The sequence below is a fragment of the Mesoplodon mirus genome (genome assembly GCF_964341445.2).
Source record: "Mesoplodon mirus genome assembly, chromosome: 7".
NCBI classification, from domain to species: Eukaryota; Metazoa; Chordata; class Mammalia; order Artiodactyla; family Ziphiidae; genus Mesoplodon; species Mesoplodon mirus.
In genome coordinates this window covers 109,843,825-109,867,110 of record NC_138983.1, presented here as the reverse complement: position 1 = coordinate 109,867,110, position 23,286 = coordinate 109,843,825, and the positions used below count along the sequence as shown (strand labels likewise).

Here is a 23,286-nt window from a genome sequence, read left to right as displayed (position 1 = left end):
ACTCGAGAACCCGCGCGCCCGCCCCCTAAACACTCCCCGCCGTAGCCCTTAAGGTGGCGCGCACAGGTCCTCAGCTACCAGACGGCAGCAAAGTTCGAAGGTGCGCGTGGGAGGGGGTGCACTTACTCCAGGCATCCTCTCCCCAGCCTCCGGTTCTCCGGGTTAAGTAGGAGAAATAGAACCTCTAGGCTTTCCCACCCATAGCGCGAAGCTTTTACCAAGGGCGTCCGGGGGAGGCGAGCCTGTTACAGGTGCGGGTCGGAAATTGATAATTGTAGAAGCTGAAGAAGGTCGTCTGCTGTGGACCCTGAGGGACTACGAGATTTTATTTAAGAATCTGGAGTTTCTTTTTTGGCGGGGGATGGGTGGCAGGGGCAAGCAGAGGACGGAATGGGGAAATCTCCCCTCCCCCACACGCCTGGGACCATAAGTGCAGCTGGCAGATAGCGTGTCTGCCTCTTTGCTCCTTTAGTTGATTAGGCAGTCTGGTTTCTTGACATGTCACATCCATCCGCATGCGGTTTCCCGAGGAAAGGCAGTTCTCAGTAGCAGTTCTGTAAGCAGCTGTAGAGGGGTGTGTGTGTGTGTGTCTCACTGTCGGGGGATGGGGGGCAGGATGGATGGGTGCACCTTTAGATCATTGGTCAGGGCTGCCCAGAGTCAAGGCCTGCTGTAGATCCCTTTCCCAGTAAGAAGTGAGCCCTGGGAAATGGTGCATCTAATTTTTCCCCTAGATAAAAGAAAAAGAAAATGGAACTGGTTCCATTCATCTACGTGCTGTATGGTTTGAAAGCATTTACTGTTACTTATTTTTTTCTTTTTAAAAAATTAAGATATATTTCACATTTCATAAAATACATCCATTTAAATTGTACAGTTCAGTGGTGTTTAGTATATGCACAGAGTTGGGGAAACCATCACCACTATGTTATTCCAGGACATCACCCTCAAAAGAAATCTTGTACTTGACGTTAAATTAGAAAATATTTCTGTGTCTTTTACTACAGAACTTCTCAAATTTTATTGGCATATGAATTACTTATGGAGCTTGTTAAAGTGCAGATTCTGATTCAGTAGGGTCTAGGTGCAGCCCAAATTTCTGCCTTTCTAACAATCTCTGAGAAAATGTAGAGGCTGCTGGTCTGTGGAGCACACTTTGAGTAGCAAGGAGATATATGCCAAGAAAAAATAAAAATAAATAAATCAATTCTGGATATTCTGAATGCAGCTACTTTCAAATTTGCTTTGAGGGTATGTTTAACACATAGATGGACTTTTTCATTGACTTAGACTTAAGATCTACCCTTAAGCCTGAGGGTTATGTTTGGTAATGTTACCTGTGGGTAAGTTAAGCAACTTATAAAAGCTATATTGCTTTTTAAAAATTAGACTGTTCCATAGACAAAATCTTTTTTTTTTCCTCTTTATCACCTAATCATTCTATAGTCACTTGTTACTGTGTGGGGAAAATAATTTGATTTTAAACACTTGTGGCTATATGTTAGTAGTGAGAGAGACTAAATAAAACAATAATTGCAAGTTGTCCTGAAAAGCTTCCCCAATGCTTTCTTCAAACGTGGTTTACTGCCTTATTGATTTATCTAGTTTTTACATCATCTACTATTTAGAGAATAAGTATTTTTCTCCCTTCATTCAGGAATCCTAGATCACTCTTAATGGATAGGCCTTGGCAGTAGAGAGATGAACAGAAATATTTTAATGTGCTTCAATTCTTAATGAGCACTCCCTGTCATGTCAGAGGTATGATAGTAAATTTAAGAGTGAGCCATGTTTCCAAGTAAGACTTTGGTCTTGTTCAAATCTATTATTTCCAAAAGGTTCTTAGTTACTTTTCATCACTATTTACTCTGGCAAGGTTTTTATTTTTTCCAGTTAAATAATCAAGTAACTGAAAAATGTTAACCAATAAACAGTAGTACTTCACACCTGTGATGTATGAGAAAGAATGAAAGAAAATTATTTCCCTCTGGTAGAGAGTACAAATAAGAGCTTCTATATGCTTTTGACTTGTAATTTAAACAATTGTTTGCATATTTTCCTAGAGTGGGAGGCATAATATTTGTGAAAGTGGCAATCACTAGTATGCTTTAGATATGGGTACTGCCATTATCTCAAATCACTGAGATTTTTTCCCTTGTAAGATAACAGATTTTTGCAAATTGTCAATTCTGTGGGATAAGTTCTATGACTCTTGCTAAAATATTGTCATAGTTCACTTATGTAGGATGATTTTTATATATATTTATGAGGCTTTTACTACTGAAAATTGTGGCAAATTATCTTGTTTGAGAGCAATTAAATATTCTCAGACCTTAAGTGTAAGAAGTAACATTTTGAAGTGGTGCTTAGAAGAAAAAGATTCAAATTCTCCCTTTTTTCAACTTCTAATTGGAAATTAATTAATACAATCTATTTTGATCATTTTGTAATGATGGTTAGCAAGAAATGTCCATGCCCTAGGAGGATCCCAGGAGTTAGAGAGTTCCTTCATTTAGAACTTAAAAATGTCTCTAGTCCATCCCTTCTGAACATGGAGAAGAATTCTGGACATAAAAAATGTTAAGTGTTTCTAAATTCTCAAGATCTGAAACAGTCCAACTGAAATTTCTGCTTGGAAAAGACTAATTATGAATAATGAAACAAACTGTAAACTAAAGCTCTGGCAAAACAATAGACTGAGATATTCTAAAAAAAATTACGGTTACAAGCACCTAGCAGTGCTGGATAAAATAATCTAAATGATTTTAACATGGTACCCAATTTTGCAAAAAATAAAAGGGATTACTATTTGCAAAAAGCAAAGAAGTTAAAAGCCAGAGTATATCCTGTGAACCATATCCTATGGTTACCCTAGTGATTATGGATCTGGGTGACCAGGAAGTTGGAGTCTAATGTCCATGTGAGATGGAGAAAAGCTAAGGCCTTTGTTCCAGATGAGGCAGAGAGTTGGAACTCAGACATCCCTGTCTGCTGCATAAAACCAGGACCCTTATTTTAGTGAAAAGTTAGACTAGCATAATATGCCATCAGCACAGAGTGAGAACAAGAAACTTTGTTAGTAAGAGGAAAAGGAATCTTCCCCTAAGAATTTCATTCTTTGGGCCTGAACATCATGTGACTCTATTATTGCTTTTGTTTTTTACACTACCTAACTGACCTAGAAATCTTCAATTTGAAAAATGCTCCTGAGGCTCCTAGAAGAGTAAAACAGAAAGCCATTCTGAAAGTATAGTACCAACTATCTAGACTGCCAAGGATTTTCAAGAAAACAGCAATCCCTGCTAAAGATATGCTCGCTATAATACATAACGAAACACACAAGGAAACAATCAACTAAGAACAAAAGTTAGCAGACAGTATAGTCCATGAGGGAGAGTTAACATGAGACATAACAGCAGTATTTGATCCTTAATAACTTGAGATAATATAGCAACATGAAAGAGAATATATAAAATGAGTATGTATAAAATGTTGACAGTATATAAAGAAGTTAAACCCTAACAAAGAATGACTTATTTTTAAAAAACAGACAAATAGAAAACCTGTAAGTGAAAAATACAATTTTGAAATAAAAACTCAATGGAAAGGTTAAAAATGCAGATTAGCCATGGTATAATCGATGGTAATACCTAGAATGCAGAGACATAAATAAATGGAAAATATAAACATTATTGAGTTAAGAAACAAGACGGTAGGAGTTCCAGAAGGAGAAAATATAGAGAGTGAGGGAGAGGCAACATTTGAATAGATAATGGGTGATAATTTCCAGAAGTGATTAATCTCATGTTTCTGAAGTACAAGAATACTAGTGTGATACAGAAAATAAACCCATTTAAATGTATTATATTGAAATTGAAGAACATTAAAGATAAGAAATATAAAAATGAACCAAAATATAAGATATTCACATAAGTAAATTTTAAAATTCAAAATAAGAAAATACACTCATAGTGTATTTTGATACCCAGGTTATGCAATGTGTAGCTTATAAGAACTATGTTTTTTCTTTTACATGAAGCATTGTTTACTCTCTAGTTATTAATGTAGTTTTTAATACAAAGTCAGTGCTCCATTGCTGGTAGGATCTCTTTAAACATGGATATGGACAAAAAGGGATTCCAAGGGTCATTAAATCATGGTCTCAGGAGAAACCCAAAGAGATTTTTAATTGTATACTTTAATTCATATTATGAAAAAAAGTGACATTTAAGAAAAATGTTTTAATGGGTCATGGATCTTTTTAAATTTTTATTGACCTCAGGATGGTTTTGGATGAAACCCATCTATGAGCCCTAGGACCCAGACTTTGAACTCTTGATTTAAGAGAGGTAACCTAAGGTCAGAGACCACAGCTAAATAGATTCCCCCAATATAGCCTTCTTTTCTCCAGGCAAAATAAAATATGCTTGAATTCATTTATGTATTAAAAGGGAATGAAAAATTCAGACTGCAGGATAGAAAATGTTTTCTGACATTAACTGCTGATAGAGTACACGAATCCCTTGAAAAAGTTTAGGATTGAAGTTAGAGTATGGACTCAAGCCTATGAATCACATTACATTTTTTTTTTTTTTTTTTTTTTTGCGGTATGTGGGCCTCTCACTGTTGTGGCCTCTCCCGCCACGGAACACAGGCTCCGGACGCACAGGCTCAGCGGCCATGGCTCACGGGCCCAGCCACTCCACAGCATGTGGGATCTTCCCGGACCGGGGCACAAACCCATGTCCCCTGCATCGGCAGGCAGACTCTCAACCACTGCGCCACCAGGGGAGCCCCCCCATTACATTTTTATGTGCTTGTTATCCCTCCATTATTTTTGCCTCCCTATGTCTGATAAATATGTCTATTCAAACATCTGTTTCACTTTTTGCTCACAAATCTCTTTCTACCAGACTGTATGCCTCTAGTCCTTCATCTCTCTACTCTTAGCATAGTACCTAGCAAAGAGAAGGTATAAATTAATTTATTCCTCAACAAAGACATTATCCTCTCATCAATATTTATTCTAATAAGGAATAACGTGATGCCAGCTCTTTTCATAAAATAGCATCTGAGTCCTTTAAGGAAGACAGAAGAGTGAATGTCCACATAGAAGGAGATACCCAGATCTTATATTCCAGTTGCCTGTCCCCTTAGATTCACCTTCTGCTGGGGGATCTGTCACTAATTACTATGCCACTACCATGCTACTGTCCTTTTAGCTCTAGCCCCAGACTCTTCCCTTCAAGTTCCTTCTACTCACCTGAGATGAGGCTGTATCTTTATCAGTACTTGTCAAATGCTTAGGAATAACCAGAGAATTAACATACAGAGAAAAACTCCTGGCTGGCTATAACTGTCTTTCAGCTCATTTGTGGAGTCTCCTAAGGACTGACCCCTGCCTAACCCCAAGTTTTATCCAACTGGCAGAGAGTATTCTTCCCTCCCCTCCTCAGACCATCCACAGACAATCTAGCCCTTAATAGTCAGTGTTCCATAAATTGGGAGATTGGAACTGACATATACATACTACTATATATAAAATAGATAACTAATAATCTGCTGTATAGCACAGGGAACTCTACTCAATACTCTCTAATGGCCTACATGGGGAAAGAATCTTAAAGAAGAAGAGTAGATATATGTATATGTATAACTGATTCACCTTGCTGTACACCTGAAACTAGCACAACATTATAAATCAACTATACTCCGATAAAAATCTTAAAAAAAGTTAAAAAAAAAAGTCAGTCTTAGCCCAGATGGACAAGGAATACCACCCTCCTCCCTTTATCCAGTGTAAAATATGCCTCTCAAACTCCATTTCTTTTTCTAGGATCTCCTTCTTTCCTGGATCATTGACATTAGGTATGTCTACTCTTTTAATCAGAGATCCTACAACTTACCCACACAGGTATGGCTTCACTCTCTGACCTATAGGGGCAATTACCTTAGAACACAGCCACTCAGCAGCAGTACAAGAGATTTCCAAGTAAAATCAAGGACTCATTTCCTTATAAGAACACACTTATCAAATGAAAAATAAAATCAATCAAATAGAGTACGTGTGATATTATGATTTCTTATGATACCACAAACATATGTAGTGGTTTAGAATTCAGAGGGAATCCTAGTGTCTATTATGTCCTTTGAAAGAAATAACATCTATAACCATAAAGCAAAAACTTGGACCTTGGTTAAGGGTATGCAGTTTGGAAGCTGCTGTGCTAGCAGGGGAAAAACAAGTGTAAAAATCACCTTTGGATCTGCTTCCCCTTCTTCATTTAGGAATCAACAACTCCTCCAGCTGCCATTTGGATTAATGGTGTGTCTCTCTCTCTCTCTCTTTTTTTTTTTATATACCACATATTCTTTATCCATTCATCTATTTTTTTCTTAACATCTTTATTGGAGTATAATTGCTAGACAATGGTGTGTTAGTTTCTGCTTTATAACACAGTGAATCAGTTATACATATACATATGTTCCCATATCTCTTCCCTCTTGCATCTCCCTCCCTCCCACCCTCCCTATCCCACCCCTCTAGGTGGTCACAAACACCTAGGTGATCTCTCTTTTAATTGACCACTTTAAAGGTCTGTGTTCTGCATGACAGAAACCATCTATTTTGTTTCTAAACCTCCACTGGCTTGAAGTAATCAACATCTGCTGATAACAATTTATTATCATGAAACATCTTTTTTAGGGGTCCAACACTGTAGTTGTGGAATTATTTCCAGATGTGCTGAAATGCCCACATTTATTCTGTAACATAATGTTTGTTTACCTCTAGGAAGACATTGCATAATGTTTTTTCTCTAGACAGTTATGTTCCTTGAGTTACAAGAAGTAAGTTGACTTCATAAGGCAATTCATCTTTGCCTCTTAGAGAGTAAATCATAAAAGGAAAACATTTTCCTGAGTCCATTCTTGTTTTTCTCTCTCTTTCATAAAAAATGCTAAATGTAATTGGAACCAGTTGGATAAAATTACCGTTTGTGATTGCTCTTTGTTTAGGAAGCTTCTGCTGGCTTTCAGGACATGGAGAAGTGCTCATCTCTATGTCAAATTTCAATTAAACTTTGGCATCTAAAACTTGGTATGCTGTTTAAGACCCTTAAGGTATTGGAATGGATTGAATCACATTTCTTATAGAATGTCCTTTTGGAGCAGAAATGAATGTCACAAATACCCAAACAACACGTTAGTTGCACTCTAACTATTCTCACCCTAATTCAGGTAACTCAGCCAGGACAAAGAGGAGCAGGGGTACTGACTAGAGTTATTTACAGGTCAGTGCAAGTTGCTGTTTCTGTAGAGGACTAATCTAAAGTATTTATATTTTTGGGGACTAACATTTTTTGAATACCTACTCTGTAGCAGGTCCTTTTCTAGTTGTCATACAAATGTAATTTGCTCTTTGGAACAGCCACTTGGATATTTTTAATGTTTATTTTATAAATGACCATGCTGAAGTCTAGAGACACTAAGCAATGTTTAGAAAGTTACGCAGCTGGAAAGTTGTTGTCAAGTGGACAAAAACCAATACATTTTAGGTAACGCAGGCTGGAACGCATAAACAGAAGGGATGGCAGGTTGCACAGAGTCCCCTAATCTTCCGGCATCCCATATAATCATGCCTGTGCCCGGCACAGCTGGATACGTGGTGGGTGTCCTCTTGGAGAGCACACTCACTTCCTTCTCCTCTGTCTTTTCATAGGTGCTTGAGAAGCCACAGTTTGGCTCTGATCTACGGCACCAAGATTCCTGACCTGTGCTCCTTTTATCTAAGTTATTCTCTGGTGAGGGAAGAAGACAGGAAGAAAGGTTATAATAGCAGTAATATGTGTGTTTCACTTCTACCTCTTCTTTCTATTGAAATCTTAGTCATCCGTGAAGATCAAGCTTTATATTCCACTAATTCATTAATCTGTTTATTCATTCATCTTTGTTGACCTTATATGATTTTGTCACTTAATAATAAAAATAACAACTAGATTTATTAGGGATTTCTATGTGCTAGGCCCTCCTCTAAGTGCTTTATATGTACCTCATTTAATACTTCCAGCAAATCTCTGTTTTACTGATGTTTTAATGATAAGAAAGAAAAAAGTAAAAAAATACCACAGCAAAGAGAGGTTAAGTGATTTGCCAGGGATTACACAGCCAGTAGTTGACAGAAATGAGAAGAAAGAAAGGAAAGAAAGAAAGATTCTATCACTTATCTAGACACACAGTGAAACTAGGTTTTGAAAAACTGCCAATCTTTGTCACCAAAGGAAGACTGTGAATGCATCAAAACTAAGTAATCTGTAAATTACTGACTAATTTTAGCAATGGTCCACAAGCTGATCATGACTCTTTTAAGATTACAAAAGAGGAAGCTTTCTTTTACTCTTGATTTCTATCATGGGGATGAAATTGCTTCTTTGCTATGAAACAGGTTGTATCAGAAAAACTGACCTGACTCAAATGGTAGTGTGAAACTGGATTTCATTGCAGGATTTGCATAATTTGTAAAACATTTTACATATCTGAAAATATATATTGCTAGAAATCAATTACAGCATGGATAGTTATGTTAAGATTGATTGCCTTTTCAAGGCAGATTTCATGTTTCAGTTACAGAAACTCTGGTTGCAGCACAAAGAACATTTTGTCCTGACATGTATGGGTCAGCACAAAACCCTTGCACAAAACTAGGAAGAGTTCTTTTCTTGGGAATTACTAACAAGATTATCTTGAGAATTATAATAGGATTTGGAAATGACATGATTTCTAAAACTCTTTTAAAGATTCTTTTAGGCAATTTAAACTGTTATAGATAAAACTTATTTTATTATTACTATGTTAAACTCTCTGAAACAGAATTTTGCATTGAATAGGTTGAAGGGTGGCAGTAGTTGCTATGAAAAGCTGATTCCTGGGCACTGTAAGAATCTTCTCTTCTCCCCAGTAAAATGTTTTCTGCAAGACCCCTTTTCTTGGAGGGGCATCCAGGGCCAGACACTGTATTTCGTCTTGAAGAATGCATTAATTTTTTTCAACAAATATTTGTTTAGCTCCTTTGATGTGCTTAGCAGCATATTTGGGAACCACTGATACTGTATTTCATAGAGTCCAAGGTTGTATCAATTTTAACCTGTCCTGATGTTTTACATGCCTTTGAAAAACAAGAAAGAAAGTGCTGTATCAATTAAATTATACCTTAGATTTTTATATTATAACTATTGAAATAGATCTTTATACTTAATTAGGTGTAGGTTTGGGTCATATATAACTCTTACACACATATGAAAAAAAAGTCTAAACAAAATAAATTTAGTTAAGGTATTCCTAAAGCTTCTTCATATTCAGAGATTAACCTTCCTGAGTCATTTTCAACTCAAAAATTTTAATGTCTGTGTTTCTCCACACGGTCTTGTCCTTAGTGCCAAGAAGACATTGGTGATGTGGCATTTCTTTAAAGAATCCAAAGAACCATGGTAGATCAAAAGTTTTCGGTGCTAGGCAGTTAAACTGACTTTGCAATTATATAGAGCTAGACTATTTTGACTTAGCAGTTCCTGAATGTTGCTGAACAAATCTGATTCACCATCGTTCCCCATGTATGATCCACTCTCCCCAATTCACATATGCACATACACACATGTATTTGTTTCTTAGGCTTGAAAGGAATCCTTAGCTACTGTTTCCAGGATTTATTTTCAAGCCACTGTCATCCATTCTGAAACTTTGGAGCCATTGCTTTTAATGCTTGTACATGCACTGCTAAAGGAAAACTGTCATGATAATGACTGACACCCAACTGGCAGCACTGATAAGACATGTTCTGTTCCAGAGAAGTTAAAGTGGGAGAATTATGTATCCTAAAGTCAATGAAATTTGGTGTTTGGTGTGCTAGAGTCAGGGCAAATGAAAGAAGAGGTGAGATATGAAAGATTACAAGGCAGACAATACACTTTATTATCTGTCCAGAATTTGAGAAGTTTGAACTTTATTCTCTGACTTTAAAACACAGATAAGACTATGCCAGTCTTTTGCCTTATTTATATTAGCTATGCAAGAATTTGATATACCCTCACTAGAAAATTGCAGTGGGATATTACTAAAGGAATAGTGTTGCACAATGACTGATGTAAACACAGAAAAAATCAGCAGCCTCTTGTCTAAACACGTGCACACCATATGATGGGGATTAAAAAATGTTTTTATCAGTGGGTTGAGAATCTGGCTATAGATTAGAATTACCTGGATAATTTTTTAAAAATATAGGTTCCTTAATAATTATGAGAGTTCAAGTAAGTCAGTATTTCTGGGGGTTATGGACTAGGAATAATATTTTTAAAAAATTTCCCTAGTTGATTCTAAAATGTAGTCAGGTTTAGAAACTTATTGTTTCAGCTACTTTAGATTCACTATGAAAACCAGAGTTAGGAACTAAACTTAATTTCAATCAAGAAAACCATTACAGTGTATTCATCCATGCAAAAATATGAGAGACTGAAATTCATTTTTTTACCTAAGAGCCAATGATTAGTTATTATCAGATAAATTGAAAAATAGTATATTTTAATTCAGCAAATTCTCATCAAATACCTGCTATGCACAAGATGCTATTCTTGATATATTTTAGGAGCATAAGTGATGAGATAGGAGATATGCTTGATAAGATGTCAGGAGAGTAACATGTTGTTTTATGAGAAAAACTACCTTTCCAGTTTGTTTCTTAAATCAAAACATGATGCAATAATTTTATATTTAAATTAGAGGAGAAAGTAATTTATTTGAATTTTATTCTTATCTTAATGTTGACCTTCTTTCTGATTTGAATTATCTGTATTTTCAGAAAATAAAGAAGAAGTTTGTCCTTTTTAAATCACCCAAGATTTTATGGGGTAAAATTTTCCAAAAGGGTGAAAATTTTGCTATTAAAGAAGCTTGTTATCACTTAACTAGATTTCTTTTTCTGAATATTATGAGATTTTGTAAAACTTTCTTGAAATTCTGCCTCCAGTGGAATAGATAATCTTGATGGTCATCCTGTTACAAAACAACTAGATTCTGCATAAAATATAATTTATATTTCTGTGCTTGTAGGAAGCAAGGGAAATCTAACCCAACCCCTGTATGCAAACACGAACATGCACAAGTTATAGGCTTCTATCAGAGCAGCAGCAAACTCTCTTGAAAGGTGGAATTCCATAAATAAGGTGCTAATGTCAGCATCGTGGTTAGGAGACTCTGCCTTAGACCTGGTAATCCTCAATTAATCCTGGTCCTCTGGGTTCTCTACAAATTGGTAATCTTTAATTGTGAGTATATATTTAATTTACCTTAGATAAACAAGAAAACAGCCATCCTGAGTGGGAGTCAACAGAAATAGCAAGCAAGATATAAAACCCTTAAGGACTTCAATATAAGGATTAAAGTTAAGAACATAAAATTACTTTCTTTGAACTGTATAAAGACATAAAGATGGAATCCCAAAAGTGAACAAGCACAAGAAAACTATCAAAAATCAGCAAGCATATTTCTAAAAAAATTTTATTGGGATATAGTTGATTTACAATGTTGTGTTAGTTTTGAAGTAGGTGTACAGAAAAGTGAATCTGTTATATGTATATATATATTGACTTTTTTTAGATTCTTTTCCCATATAGGCCATTAAAGAGTATTCAGTAGAATTCCCTGTGCTATATAGTAGGTCCTTATTAATAATCTATTTTATATATAACAGTGTGTATTGGTCAATCCCAATCTTCCAGTTTATCCCTCCCCCTTTGCCCCATGGTAACCATAAGTTTATTTTCTGTATCTGTAACTCTGTTTCTGTTTTGTAGATAAGTTCATTTATAGCCTTTTTTTAGATTCCACATATAAGTGATATCATATGACATTTGTCTTTCTCTGAGCAAGCGTATTGAAAAAAAATGACAAGACAACAATACAGCTTTCAGGAAAGAAAAAACCCAAAAAACTATTGAAATAAAAGTATCTTGATAAAGGAGGCAGGAATGTACAGTGGAGAAAGGACAGCCTCTTCAATAAGTGGTGCTCGGAAAACTGGACAGGGACATGTAAAAGTTTGAGATTAGATCATTCCCTAACACCATACACAAAAATAAGCTCAAAATGGATTAAAGACCTAAATGTAAGGCCAGAAACTATCAAACTCTTAGAGGAAAACATAGGTAGAACACTCTATGACATAAATCACAGCAAGATCCTTTTGGACCCACCTCCTAGAGAAATGGAAATAAAAACAAAGATAAACAAATGGGACCTAATGAAACTTCAAAGCTTTTGCACAGCAAAGGAAACCATAAACAAGACCAAAAGACAACCCTCAGAATGGGAGAAAATATTTGCAAATGAAGCAACTGACAAAGGATTAATCTCCAAAATTTATAAACAGCTCATGCAGCTCAATAGCAAAAAAACAAACAACCCAAGCCAAAAATGGGCAGAAGACTTAAATAGGCATTTCTCCAAAGAAGATATACAGACTGCCAACAAACACATGAAAGAATGCTCAACATCATTAATCATTAGAGAAATGCAAATCAAAACTACAATGAGATATCATCTCACACCAGTCAGAATGGCCATCATCAAGAAATCTAGAAACAATAAATGCTGGAGAGGGTGTGGAGAAAAGGGAACACTCTTGCACTGCTGGTGGGAATGTGAATTGGTACAGCCACTATGGAGAACAGTATGGAGGTTCCTTAAAAAACTACAAATAGAACTACCATATGACCCAGCAATCCCACTACTAGGCATATACCCTGAGAAAACCATAATTCAAAAAGAGACATGTCCCAAAATGTTCATTGCAGCTATATTCACAATAGCCCAGAGCTGGAAACAACCTAAGTGTCCATCATCGGATGAATGGATAAAGAAGATGTGGCACATATATACAATGGAATATTACTCAGCCATAAAAAGAAACGAAACTGAGCTATTTGTAATGAGGTGGATAGACCTAGAGTCTGTCATACAGAGTGAAGTAAGTCAGAAAGAGAAAGACAAATACCGTATGCTAACACATATATATGGAATTAAAAAAAAAATGTCATGAAGAACCTAGGGGTAAAACGGGAATAAAGACACAGACCTAATTGAGAATGGACTTGAGGATATGGGGAGGGGGAAGGGTAAGCTGTGACAAAGCGAAAGAGAGGCATGGACATATATACACTACCAAACGTAAGGTAGATAGATAGTGGGAAGCAGCTGCAGAGCACAGGAAGATCAGCTCGGTGCTTTGTGACCGCCTGGAGGGGTGGGATGGGGAGGGTGGGAGGGAGGGAGATGCATGAGGGAAGGGATGTGGGAACAGATGTATATGTATGACTGATTCACTTTGTTATAAAGCAGAAACTAATTAAAAATATATATATAAAAAATTAAAAAAAAAAGAAATAAAAGTATCAATGGGCCAGAGTTATTCATGGAAGATTAAGTGCAGCTAGCAAGAGAATTTATAATTTGGGAGATAGATATTAAAAAGTTTCTCAAAACGTAATACAGAAAGATAATGTAAAATATGAGAGAGCTTAAGAGATATAGAGGCTAGAATTGGAAAGACCAGTTTACATATATTCAAAGAACCGTAAGCAAAGAAGAAAGGGAATGTAGTTAAGAAACAATTAGAAAAATAATGGCTAAGTTTTTTTCAGAATTGATGAAGGATATGAAGCTACAGAGAAAGGAGCCACAACACATATGAAATAAGATAAGTAAAAAGAAATTCACTCCTAGATACAAGGAACTGCAACTACATTATAAAAAAATTATTTAAAAAGATATTATAAGCATCCAGAGAGAAAAATACAGATTATGTACCAAAGCAAGATAATTTTCTTCCAGCAAACATCTCAACAGTAAGAATGGAAAGCAGAAGATAAGAGAATAATATATCCAAAGTCATATTAATATTTTATACTCAGGAACAGCCCCTTTCAAGAAAGAGTTTGAAATAAAGACATTTTCAGGGAAAAAATATAAGAAGAATTTATCACCAACATACTTACATGAAAATAACTTGTAAAGGATATACCGTACTTCGGAAAGATGGAAACTTATCCTAGGAGGATGGTCTGTGATATTAAAAGAATGAGAGCAATGAAATTGGTAAACATGTAGATAACATTAAATAATCAGTCTCTTATAATATAGTTATGTCTAATTTGTATTTTGAAAAAAGGATAGAACTAAAGTACTGAACAATTTCATGTAAACTGGGAGGGAATTTTCAGACTTAAAAAATTCTAGAGTCCTTATGTTGCTTGGGAAGGGGTAGGGCTTGAATTAACTACATTGTAAAATTTCAAAGGAAGTCCATACAAGAATAGAAATAGAGTATATAACTGTACAAATTGGAGAGGGAAAATATAAGGAAAGAGGAAAATGAATGGACAGAGAACTGGATAAAAAAAAACAAAACAAGAAAAAAGCCACCTAGAAAAAAAAAGTAGGATAAATTGAAAGCAAAAGTAAGATGGTAGAAACAAGTTCATATGTAGCAGTTAAGATAATAAGTATAAACTGACTAAATTCACCAGGAAAAATTCCCAGAGATTTAGAGAATAGATTTTTCTTAATCTAGTTATTTTTCATTTAAATATGAGACATACCTGAAAAATAAGGACATGGAAGACTGGGAATAAAGACAGGAACAAAGAAGTATCTGTTAAACACAAAGAGAAATATTGGTGGTATAATAACATCAAACGAAACAAATGTTTTAAAACAAAAATCATTAGTAGGGAAATAGAGGCAACAACAAAATAATAAAAGGTATAATTCATCTTGCACGTACTGAAGTTAAAAATTTGCATACCCATCATATGTAGTCTTAAAAATATAAAAGTGAAAATCAAAGGAACTGTAAGAACAGCACTGACAAATCTGTCATCATAGTGGGAAATCTCAATTTTTGATAGGTTGAGCAAATAAAAACATTTAAATAAGGAAAACTTGAAAGTAAAATTATCAAATATTATTTATTAGACATATATGGAACCTGGCTGTTTAAATAATATCCACTTTTTCTCAAGCACATGTGAAACATTAAAATTTGTTGAGATAATTTTATGGTCTAACACATATAAATGTTACTAAAGAATATATATCTCATAGAAAGACTATCTGATCATGATACATTTGAATTAGAGATGAGTAACAAAAATAAACTGTTCCCATCAACTTAAAAATGTATATATGTATATATATAATATATATATATATTATATATATATATATATATATATATTATATATACACTCATACACGCACATTTAATGGAGCAAAGAAGAAATTATAATAGAAATTTTAAAATACTTTGAAATAAATTACAATGAAAATAGCAAATTTTAATAGTGGATTGTTGCTTAACCTTAAATGTTTAAATTAGAGGAAACAAAAGCTAGCAAATATTTTTATTTTGATAATGTTATTTTTTGTGTGTGTTTATTCTCTTCTGTGCTCTCTTTTTTCATAAATTGAACACTTAGCTAATGAATAAAATTAATCTAGTTATTTTTCATTTAAATATGAGAGATACCTGAAAAATAAGGACATGGAATAAAATTAAAAAAACAATAAACTAGGAGATCAACAAATCCAGAAGTTTATTATTTTCAAAAACTAAGAAAGTAGGAAAGGCTGGTGAGACTTATCCAGAAAAGAGAATTCACAGATAAACAATATTAAGCATGAAAAATAGATATATTCACAGGTACCTGAAAGATTGAAAAAAGTGATAATATGGAATGATAGAACATAATAACAGTTATCAGAGGTTGAAAAGGTATGATAATAGGCCAAATTTATGCCAACAATTTGAAAATTTAAGGCACAATGTTCAATTTTTAGAATAATAGAACATATCAAAATTGACTCAAGAAGATTATATTAAAATCTTCTCATAAAGAAAAGACACGCTCAGAGAGTTTGATAAATAAAACATATTTCCTAAGTATAGATCACTTCAATCTCACACAAACTCTTATAGGGAAACCACTGTAACCATGATACATAGTCCAAAAGGAGTATAAGGAAAGAAAGTTATGACAATTTTATTCATCAGCATAAATGTAAAACTTTCTAAACAAAATATTAGTAAACCAAACCCAGTGGTTTAATTCTAAGTAAATAATCTACTTAATTCATCAGATCAATAAACTGAAGGAGAAAAGATAAGATATATGATCATCTCAATGACAAGTAAAAAAGCATTTGATGAATTTCAGTATTAATTCACTATTCACTGAAAAAAACAATACTTAAGACATCGGTAATAAATCTAGCCAAAAATGTGTATGCTTTAATTGAATAAGTTTTAAAATTATACTGAAAGATAAAAGGTTGTTCATGTAAATGCAAATATACTACACCATCTTCACACATATTAAAACTTGATATTTTAATGATGTCAGCTTTTTTCCAAATTAATCTATAAATTAACTATAATTTCAATGAAAATTGCAAGATTTTTTCTTTCCAGAAGATTGACAAGTTGATTCTAATATTTATACATATGTGCAAAGAACCAAATTATAGCCAATGTCCTGAAGAAGAATCATCTGGAGGGACTTATCAAATATCAGAATACATATTAAGGTTTTAATAATTAAGCTGGTATGACATTGCTGTGATAATAGACTAATTGATTGAATTAAATTTATATGAAAAAGGTGGCTGGGCAAATCAATGAGGAGAAAGCTGATTTTTTCATTAAACAGTGATAGAGAAATTGGATGTCCATATGGGGGTAAAAAGCAGAAATTGGATCTCTATCTCACGTCCTACAACAAAAATCCACTACAGATGAATTTTTAGAAGCAAAACATCTGTCTTTGTTTTCTTCTAAAATTTTTAATGACTTGGGGTAGAAAAAGATTCTTATGGCACACAAAAAAATCACAAAACATAAATCATAAAATTAATAAATTTAATCTATAAAAATTAAGAGACTCTGCTTACCAAAAGATACCATAAATAGAAAAGGAAGACAAGATTACAGACTGGAAAAAGATACTGACAGCATATAAAATACTTGACAATATATAAATTCTCTAAAAAATGGGCAAAGACATACACAGCTTTCTCACAGCAGCAGAAACACAAATGACCAATAATCATCCTTAGTCATATTAATAATCTGGAAAATGCCAGAACAATCACAAAGAGATACCATTTGACATCCACTAAATTGGCAAAAAATAAATGAGCTCGATAATATGAAGTATCTATGATGATGTAGATCAATGAAACCCTATACCCAGCGTGTAGGAGTATACATCAAAGGGAAACAACCTTGTTAGAAAAAGAATTTGGCAAAACTTAGTAAAGGTGACGATGAGAATACCATATAACCCAACAATTTCACTCCTTGGCATATACCTAAAGCAGTGGTCTTAATGTTGTTCAGGTTGGTTACCCTAAAAGAATGTTAACATCGGAAAGTTTTCATCTTAAGTTTAAATAGTTGCAAATAATGTAATTGCCAGTATATTGTGAAATTAATATTTATAAATAAAATGGATCCATTACTTTTAAAATTGTATTTTCATCACCATTCATAGTCCAAGCAGATTTGGAATTTTAGTATCTCAAGATGTTTATTTCACCACAGGTTCACTTCACTCATTTTGGCAACTGAGGCCATATTTTTGTGATGTTATGGTATATCTTAGACATTTGTGAGGTGTGCCCCAGGCAACTCATTAATAATGAGAGTTAAAGGACCAACATCTCAAAGGAATTTGCTTTTTTAAAAAATTAAATTTTAGGGGACTTAAGGTAATCCCTAGAATCCCCTGGTATTGACATGCCTTTTCATATATTTTCCTGAGTGGAAGAGAGAGAGGAGTGAGGCTTGTGTATAACCCAGCCTGTAACATCTATATCCAGTCCAAGGAAGCTTCTCTCCCTTTTGATATCCACCAGCTCAGATGTAGAGTGGAAGGATAAAGGAATGAGAGCCACTGATCTCGAATGTACTCAAGAGTCTGCATGAAAGTTAAAAGAAAAAAAAGAGGGTAGTGGTTCTGAGTAAATAAAAGAGTTGGCATGAAGCTCATGCATACCATTTATGAGTGCTCATCTGAACCGAAATGAAAGACATATTGTATGTATTTGTAATGAGTTTGATCCTTTACTTTTAGCCTATGGTGTATCAGAAACAACAAATGAGAAGGGGGAGACAGCACTTGAGACTTCTTACATTTCTGTCAATTACTTTCAATTTGCCTAACAGGTTTATATCAAAAAAGATGAGTTACTCAAATAGAATATTATTAGTGTAGGAGGATAAGTCCCACTTATAGCATTGATATTTTATTGGCAGCATGGTTTAATCATTGACATTCATAATGCTATCCTTGTGTCATCAAAAGAAACTTAAATTGAGCATTCTGAACATAATTTAAGAAAGGGGACATGTATGCAATGCATTTTAGAAAGATCTTAAATCTAACATTATTAACAAAAATGTTCATGCTATAAGACGTGGGTGTAAACTGTAACGTTCCCTTATGTGGATTAGTTTGTTGACGCCAATCAAATGCAATCTGAGGCCTTACTATGGGACAACTCGATATACTGGCTTCTATAGACTGACTGCCTCCTTCCTTCTCCAACATCATCTCTCCTCACCTTCTTCCCAATTTTTGTGCTCTCACAATAAATGTACTGATACTTTTGACTGCTGTGCCTTTCTTTAGACTATTCACTCTGCCTAAATTACCCTTGTCTCCTTTTTTATCAGGCACACCCCTTCAGAGGCTCCTTCCCTGAACCCTCTGCTCCACTCCAGGCTGGAGTTGCTTCACCTCAGAGCTCGTCATGTTCTGAGCAGATATCTTTCATTCCTTTTACAACACCGTAGTTCAATGATTCATTCCTGCATCTGCTTTATGGGACTTTTGGGTATTCAAGGGCAGTGGCTAGGGCTTAGTTATTACTTGTTAGTTGCAGAACAGTGTGTCATATACAATATCTAAAAGTATCTGAGGCATGGAAGGCTGGTTGAATGAATCAATCTTACCAAATCAAATGTCTAGGCAAGTCATGAAAAGAAATAAAGCAAGTCTGAAATAAAGGCTGGGGGTGTTGGGGATGTAGTGACTTTGAGAAGAGGCCCTATGTAAAAATGGCAGTCTCCACTTAGCCCAGGTCAATTGCTACCATGAGGCACTAGAGGTCTGTGTTCCTAAATCCTCTGGTTTTTAAAGAGAAGCCAGAAGTAAGATCTTATATGTGAAATGTCCTGGTTTTTAAAACATCAAATGGTCCAAAAGGACTATAGATCAGTTCTAACTCCCAGACTGACGATTTTTAAAGATTTAGAATGAACAAAATGTCAGTTTCCATGAAACCTTAATTAGAGGTTGAATAAATTTTGCTTGCTAATATACCACTGTAATGAAACCTACCACTCTATTGATCAAAAAATAAAAAGAATGTTATTATATCTTGGTGGCATATAGGTTTTAATTTTTATTTCTCAGCTTGGTGGCATATAGGTTTTAATTTTTATTTCTCAACTTGGACTTACAGATGTTACTTTTCCACAAGATGACTGGATGTTGCTTTGAAAAAGAACTGTAAAAAAAGAGTGAATTGATGCTTTTAGAGAAATAAATCTTGAAAAATCACTGTAATAAAAATACCTCCAAATTATCAAGAAATTCTGTTAACTCCCTGGTAAAAAACAGTTCACCTTTACTTAAAGGTACATTCATGATATTACGATTATTAAGTTTTATTTACTCTGTTAAAATATATAAAGATAATTTCATGGAAAACCACTCTCTAGGGAATAACTGGGATAGTGCTCCTCAAAGTTTTATGAATAAAATTTTATTAATACAAAATTTTCAACATTTTCTATCCCCAACCACAGGAAAAAAAAAAATGGCTGGTTCTCATAGAACTCTGGTACAGCCCACCGTAAGCACAAATATTCTTTGACATCTGTTTTACATTAAAAGTTTGCACCTTATTCCATAATGTTCCCATGTTTATCTGAAAATAGCTTTCCACCACCCATTCTTCCAAAAGGATGTAATATGTTTATCTATAGCTTTGTGTGCTGTTAGGTCTTGTCACATGCTCAGTGGTACTCATACAGGATGGGGGACAGCCAGTGATTCACATCAGTGACTATGAACAAAAAAAGTCAGCTCAACCCCTTCCCAAACTCAGACCATGAGCAAATACACTGAGCACACAGGAACTTCCTAGACAGGAAAAGGTAGTTAGGGGAGCCAAGAGGAAGCCTTTTAAAAATAATAGAATAAAAGGAAGGTCCCTTTTGGCATGGTGAAAGAGTAGGATGCAATATGGCAATTTTGAAGAGAGAGGTATTTAGAATGGAAGAAATAAGATGGAGCTGCCCATATGTTCCATGACCAGTTGACACCAAGCATAAAGCATCCTGCTTTGAAGAATAGGTGAAGAAAGCTGATTTCACCAACAAGAGAGTCAGTCGTATCACCTAGTGAATACACACTCCACGTCCATAACCAGTCACAGAGAAAGAATTTGAAAGCCTGAACTCTCCTGTCCTCTGCAGTATCTCTACAGCCTAGCACAGGGCTTGTCACAGTGAGGGCTCAATGAATATCAGGTCACACTGTGCTAGCACTGAAAATCATAAGCAGTAGGAAATGAGCAGCCTGAAGCAACTAAATATGTGGAATAGAATCTCTGTGGCCTGTTTTAAGACTGAAGTACAGAGAACAAGAAAAACTTAGGACAGTGAGGGAACAGAGCAGGAGGACTAGTGCCCACACCTAGGGTAAAGAAATAGGACTGGGATCTCTTGAGGGAATATCCAATTCTGATAGCTGGGCCAGCTGCTATCTGTCTGAGCTTGGAGATTCAAATAAATTTCTTTAATTTTTAGTTAATAAGTAATTTTTTTGATTGGTTGTATTTCATTTTGGTTTTAAATTTTTCATCACTGTTTGGGTGAGACGATAAAAGGATGCAGTGAGACAAATAACTTGTCTTTCTTGTTGCCTGGCCCTGGGCAGCTACCAGCTGAAATTGACCAGGGCACTGAGGTTACTGTAGAGGTCAGTTTCTCTGCTTGTAACCAGGAAGACCCCCATATACCCGATCCATATATATGCCATACTTAGAGTCATACAGGGATGGGAAACATGAAGGATTCCAGCATACTCAGGCTGTTGCTTATTCTCTTAATAGGTTAACTTTCCATTGTTGCTCAACTTTCAGATAAACTTAGGTGTCTAGTTAATATACTAAGCATAAAATAAATACAAATGAAAGTTTAAAAACATGAATATATGCAAATCAAAATTTTTTTGTACATCTTCTCTGAAACTGACCCCTCAATAATAATAAAAAAGAAAGTAAAAAGGAACAATTTCCACTTTCAGTTCTTCCTGTTGAAATGACAGTACATGGTCTCATATGTCTTTTCCATTGCATATACTGGTCTGTCTGCCTGAGATACAAACTGTCTTCCTTCCTCTTCACTTAGCGAACCTCTTTCCATCTTATCAATGTACTTTAAAATCACCTCCCTGTGAATTCAGCTCCAACTCGGGCTGAGTTCAGTGTGTCTGTTTCTGTATTTTCATATTCATTATATAAACTTCTAGTGTAACATTTAAACCAAATATGAAAAATGCTCACATGAACATTTTTCCCACTGAAGTATGAACACTTACAACAGCTTCCAGGACAGAGCAGAAGTTTACAAAATATTTCTTATTTGCAAGTGTCTTATTTTCCTTTGTGTACATCCTTTTACTATGGGCTTCGCATTTGGAACATGACAAATGTTAAGTGAATTTCTGTGGAGAGAATGCAGTATGGGTGTATTTACTCTTCTAGAACTAACTATGGGAGCCAAAGAAGACATGAATAAAATAAAGGAACTTTTTGATACATATATGATAGAATATTTTATAATTCTTAGTGGACTTGATACAATGTATGCTAAGATCTCAGCAGAAGAGCTGTTTGAGAAGGGAAGAAAGCCGGAAACTATTAGGAACACGGTCTAGGTTGACTCTAAAGTTTTGATTAGAAGTCTTGATTACAATGTCCAAAGACATGGGACCAAAATTACTTGGTTTAGGTGAACATCGGCATCCAAAAGGATCTGTTCTAACAGGTGGGCAAGGCAGCAGGGGTCAACTGGTAGGGAGACATTTAGATTCATCCTATGGTGTCATCTTAATTATTATTAGTTTTTATTATTTATGTATTTATTAATTTTATCTTTGGCTGCATTGGGTCTTCGTTGCTGCATGTGGGCTTTCTCCAGTTGCCTCCAGTGGGGGCTACTCTTCGCTGCAGCACACAGGCTTCTCACTGCCGTGGCTTCTCTTGTTGCGGAGCATGGGCTCTAGGCGTGCGGGCTTCAGTAGTTGTGGCATGTGGGCTCAGTAGTTGTGGCTCACGGACTCTAGAGTGCAGGCTCAGCAGTTGTGGCGCATGGGCTTAGTTGCTCCGCGGCATGTGGGATCTTCTCAGACCAGGGCTCGAACCTGTGTCCCCTGCATTGGCAGGCAGATTCTTAACCACTACGCCACCAGGGAAGTACCTTAATTATTTTTTATTCATCCAATTGAAATGAGATACCAACTCTAAAAAAGATTCAAGGAGAGGATTACAAAGCCTAGTGGGGGAGAAACATAAGAACAAAAAAAGGCTGTATCAGGGTTGGCAAATGTGGAATAGGTTATAGGGAAGAGTATAGCTCAGGGGGAATTTGGTTTCTGTACCAGGCCTGTTTCAATTCTTAACTTCACAGGCTAGAGTAATTGCACTGGTCAAGACTAGCTCAGGTTCATGATCTTGAGCACCAGCTGTTGAGTCAGGCATGGAAAGAAGGGACTAACCGCCTCTTTTTTTTAATTACATTCCACCCCAAATCCCTTATCTTACTTCCCATTAATACCCTACTTCCTGTTTTCTGCAAAACCAGACTTTAAGGAAGCTTCTCTTTTCACATTAACTGAATACAACTTAGTTTCTTCTCCATTTTCAGGGGAAAAAAATGATTTCCCAGTCCTGATATTTTCATTTCATTTCTGCCACTTGAAGCAGAAAACCACACTGGATAAAGTCCAAAAATATTTGTAACTATCATTCTTGTTCACGCAATAACGTTTACACATATGTTTTTCTAGGCACTGCCTAGAACCCAGAATTAGACCTGACCCTCATTTATTGGGGAAAGATAAATACTCAGTACTAATACAACATAATAATGTAGGAATTGTAGAGGAA

The 23,286-nt window shown here is 35.2% G+C and overlaps 1 protein-coding gene across 7 annotated transcripts in view; it reads left to right on the top strand.

The window, feature by feature from the left end:
* Positions 1–23,286, top strand: part of TRPC6 (transient receptor potential cation channel subfamily C member 6) — a 129,705-nt gene that overhangs the window by 1,091 nt on the left and 105,328 nt on the right. The gene's annotated exons all lie outside the window — the stretch shown is intronic.